At 47.3% G+C, this 5,000-nt stretch overlaps 1 non-coding gene across 1 annotated transcript in view; it reads right to left on the reverse strand.

Moving 5' to 3' along the window:
- LOC125500115 overlaps window positions 1-1,848 on the reverse strand; it is a 1,914-nt gene extending 66 nt beyond the window's left edge. Inside the window, exon 1 of the ribosomal RNA XR_007277311.1 lies at window positions 1-1,848. This exon is cut by the window's left edge and continues 66 nt beyond it. This is a non-coding gene — a ribosomal RNA (small subunit ribosomal RNA).
- Between the last annotated feature and the right edge of the window lie 3,152 nt (window positions 1,849-5,000).

Raw genomic sequence — 5,000 nt, forward strand, 5'->3', positions numbered from 1 at the left:
AGTTTGGTCATCTTCCCGGCAACATCGGCAATGCCGAGGCATTGCCGCGTACCAGTCCGAAGACCTCACTAAATCATTCAATCGGTAGTAGCGACGGGCGGTGTGTACAAAGGGCAGGGACGTAATCAACGCGAGCTTATGACTCGCGCTTACTGGGAATTCCTCGTTCATGGGGAATAATTGCAAGCCCCAATCCCTAGCACGAAGGAGGTTCAGCGGGTTACCCGGGCCTTTCGGCCAGGGAAGACACGCTGATTCCTTCAGTGTAGCGCGCGTGCGGCCCAGAACATCTAAGGGCATCACAGACCTGTTATTGCTCAATCTCGTGCGGCTAGAAGCCGCCTGTCCCTCTAAGAAGATTTATTTGTACGCCGGTAGTAAAAACCTCCCGACCGAAGCCGGGGGCCTTCGAGATACCGGAAAGTACGCCTATTTAGCAGGCTAGAGTCTCGTTCGTTATCGGAATTAACCAGACAAATCGCTCCACCAACTAAGAACGGCCATGCACCACCACCCACCGAATCAAGAAAGAGCTCTCAATCTGTCAATCCTTCCGGTGTCCGGGCCTGGTGAGGTTTCCCGTGTTGAGTCAAATTAAGCCGCAGGCTCCACTCCTGGTGGTGCCCTTCCGTCAATTCCTTTAAGTTTCAGCTTTGCAACCATACTTCCCCCGGAACCCAAAAGCTTTGGTTTCCCGGAAGCTGCCCGCCGAGTCATCGGAGGAACTTCGGCGGATCGCTAGCTGGCATCGTTTATGGTTAGAACTAGGGCGGTATCTGATCGCCTTCGAACCTCTAACTTTCGTTCTTGATTAAAGAAAACATTTTTGGCAAATGCTTTCGCTTCTGTCCGTCTTGCGACGATCCAAGAATTTCACCTCTAACGTCGCAATACGAATGCCCCCATCTGTTCCTATTAATCATTACCTCGGGGTTCCGAAAACCAACAAAATAGAACCGAGGTCCTATTCCATTATTCCATGCACACAGTATTCAGGCGAAAATAGCCTGCTTTAAGCACTCTAATTTGTTCAAAGTAAACGTACCGGCCCACCTCGACACTCAATGAAGAGCACCGCGATGGGATATTAGTTGGGCCGCCCCGAAAGGCTAAGCCCACCGGTAGGACGTCCCACAATCATGCCAGTTAAACACCGCGAGCGGTGAACCGACAGCGTGGGACACAGATTCAACTACGAGCTTTTTAACCGCAACAACTTTAATATACGCTATTGGAGCTGGAATTACCGCGGCTGCTGGCACCAGACTTGCCCTCCAATTGATCCTCGTTAAAGGATTTAAAGTGTACTCATTCCGATTACGGGGCCTCGGATGAGTCCCGTATCGTTATTTTTCGTCACTACCTCCCCGTGCCGGGAGTGGGTAATTTGCGCGCCTGCTGCCTTCCTTGGATGTGGTAGCCGTTTCTCAGGCTCCCTCTCCGGAATCGAACCCTGATTCCCCGTTACCCGTTACAACCATGGTAGGCGCAGAACCTACCATCGACAGTTGATAAGGCAGACATTTGAAAGATGCGTCGCCGGTACCAAGACCGTGCGATCAGCCCAAAGTTATTCAGAGTCACCAAAGTAAACGGCGGACGGGACGAACCCGCCACCGATTGGTTTTGATCTAATAAAAGCATTCCTCCCATCTCTGGTCGGAACTCTGTTTGCATGTATTAGCTCTAGAATTACCACAGTTATCCAAGTAAATGTGGGTACGATCTAAGAAACCATAACTGATTTAATGAGCCATTCGCGGTTTCACCTTAATATGGCTTGCACTGAGACATGCATGGCTTAATCTTTGAGACAAGCATATGACTACTGGCAGGATCAACCAGGGAGCTTTGTGTTATTGGTAGCTCTTTTCGTGTGTTGCCCCATGCCGCCGAGTCTTTGCCCGGTCGGCCACACGTTTTAATATAATATGTATATCTGGTACCGCACAACTTGTGTACGCGTACTAGCGCTCAGAGCGCTCTGTTCGACTTTGTGTTTCCTCGGGTGAAGACAATTTTTGTCGACTCCCCGGTGCAAATCGTTCGAATTATCCTTCTCGTATCCTTCGGCTAGATTGCAAGCGTCGGGAGTACGATTGGAAATCAATGTGTACCGTCTGCGAACAGACTGTGATACGCACGGAATGTGGCGAGTTGATGCCTCTGTTCGACTGCTTCCCTCGACTTGCGAGAGAAGACTTTCTGGTCACCGCATAAAGGGCCATTCGGTCTTAGACACCGACCCGCGGTTATGTAGTGTCGACGATTCAAATTGAATCATATTTTCTAGACGGAGCGAAGAACTCGCCCCTGCGAAACGTGAGCGCTCGGAAAAACTTTGAACTCGTGAGAGTGGTTCTTACCGGAACGAAACGAACGCCTGTGGTGCGAATCTCCGCTCAGACGAAAAATTTTCAAAATTCGAAAAAAATTTTTGTCTGCGTGTTCGTGACACGGTGAGGACGAAACCATAGCCCCGACAACAAACCCGCAAAGGGATGTCGAGATACGGGCCGAAACAAGTCGAAAGTTCCGAAACCCGAGGACTAGGTGCCGACCGACCGGTCGAGACCGCTCGGTGCATGAAGTATCAACGGTGCCGCTCGGACGTCGGAGCCGGCCGGTCATAACACGTGTTCCTTATGGGGCAAAACAGCAACGCGACCTGAAAAATTTGGCAGTACGTTGGAACTTAGTTCCATGCGAGAATCGTTGGGACTTTGAAAATTTTTCGATCCAACGAGTGATGCGCGACTCTTTCGGACTTTGAAAATTTTTCGATCCAACGAGTGATGCGCGACTCTTTCGGACTTTGAAAATTTTTCGATCCAACGAGTGATGCGCGACTCTTTCGGACTTTGAAAATTTTTCGATCCAACGAGTGATGCGCGACTCTTTCGGACTTTGAAAATTTTTCGATCCAACGAGTGATGCGCGACTCTTTCGGACTTTGAAAATTTTTCGATCCAACGAGTGATGCGCGACTCTTTCGGACTTTGAAAATTTTTCGATCCAACGAGTGATGCGCGACTCTTTCGGACTTTGAAAATTTTTCGATCCAACGAGTGATGCGCGACTCTTTCGGACTTTGAAAATTTTTCGATCCAACGAGTGATGCGCGACTCTTTCGGACTTTGAAAATTTTTCGATCCAACGAGTGATGCGCGACTCTTTCGGACTTTGAAAATTTTTCGATCCAACGAGTGATGCGCGACTCTTTCGGACTTTGAAAATTTTTCGTTCCAACGAGTGATGCGCGACTCTTTCGGACTTTGAAAATTTTTCGATCCAACGAGTGATGCGCGACTCTTTCGGACTTTGAAAATTTTTCGTTCCAACGAGTGATGCGCGACTCTTTCGGACTTTGAAAATTTTTCGATCCAACGAGTGATGCGCGACTCTTTCGGACTTTGAAAATTTTTCGATCCAACGAGTGATGCGCGACTCTTTCGGACTTTGAAAATTTTTCGATCCAACGAGTGATGCGCGACTCTTTCGGACTTTGAAAATTTTTCGATCCAACGAGTGATGCGCGACTCTTTCGGACTTTGAAAATTTTTCGTTCCAACGAGTGATGCGCGACTCTTTCGGACTTTGAAAATTTTTCGATCCAACGAGTGATGCGCGACTCTTTCGGACTTTGAAAATTTTTCGATCCAACGAGTGATGCGCGACTCTTTCGGACTTTGAAAATTTTTCGATCCAACGAGTGATGCGCGACTCTTTCGGACTTTGAAAATTTTTCGATCCAACGAGTGATGCGCGACTCTTTCGGACTTTTTCAATTTTTCGATCCAACGAGTGATGCGCGACTCTTTCGGACTTTGAAAATTTTTCGATCCAACGAGTGATGCGCGACTCTTTCGGACTTTGAAAATTTTTCGATCCAACGAGTGATGCGCGACTCTTTCGGACTTTGAAAATTTTTCGATCCAACGAGTGATGCGCGACTCTTTCGGACTTTGAAAATTTTTCGATCCAACGAGTGATGCGCGACTCTTTCGGACTTTGAAAATTTTTCGTTCCAACGAGTGATGCGCGACTCTTTCGGACTTTGAAAATTTTTCGATCCAACGAGTGATGCGCGACTCTTTCGGACTTTGAAAATTTTTCGTTCCAACGAGTGATGCGCGACTCTTTCGGACTTTGAAAATTTTTCGATCCAACGAGTGATGCGCGACTCTTTCGGACTTTGAAAATTTTTCGATCCAACGAGTGATGCGCGACTCTTTCGGACTTTGAAAATTTTTCGATCCAACGAGTGATGCGCGACTCTTTCGGACTTTGAAAATTTTTCGATCCAACGAGTGATGCGCGACTCTTTCGGACTTTGAAAATTTTTCGATCCAACGAGTGATGCGCGACTCTTTCGGACTTTGAAAATTTTTCGATCCAACGAGTGATGCGCGACTCTTTCGGACTTTGAAAATTTTTCGTTCCAACGAGTGATGCGCGACTCTTTCGGACTTTGAAAATTTTTCGATCCAACGAGTGATGCGCGACTCTTTCGGACTTTGAAAATTTTTCGTTCCAACGAGTGATGCGCGACTCTTTCGGACTTTGAAAATTTTTCGTTCCAACGAGTGATGCGCGACTCTTTCGGACTTTGAAAATTTTTCGATCCAACGAGTGATGCGCGACTCTTTCGGACTTTGAAAATTTTTCGATCCAACGAGTGATGCGCGACTCTTTCGGACTTTGAAAATTTTTCGATCCAACGAGTGATGCGCGACTCTTTCGGACTTTGAAAATTTTTCGATCCAACGAGTGACGCGCGACTCTTTCGGACTTTGAAAATTTTTCGATCCAACGAGTGATGCGCGACTCTTTCGGACTTTTTCAATTTTTCGATCCAACGAGTGATGCGCGACTCTTTCGGACTTTGAAAATTTTTCGATCCAACGAGTGATGCGCGACTCTTTCGGACTTTGAAAATTTTTCGATCCAACGAGTGATGCGCGACTCTTTCGGACTTTGAAAATTTTTCGTTCCAACGA

The sequence above is a fragment of the Athalia rosae genome, chromosome 2 (assembly GCF_917208135.1).
Source record: "Athalia rosae chromosome 2, iyAthRosa1.1, whole genome shotgun sequence".
Lineage (NCBI taxonomy): Eukaryota > Metazoa > Arthropoda > Insecta > Hymenoptera > Athaliidae > Athalia > Athalia rosae.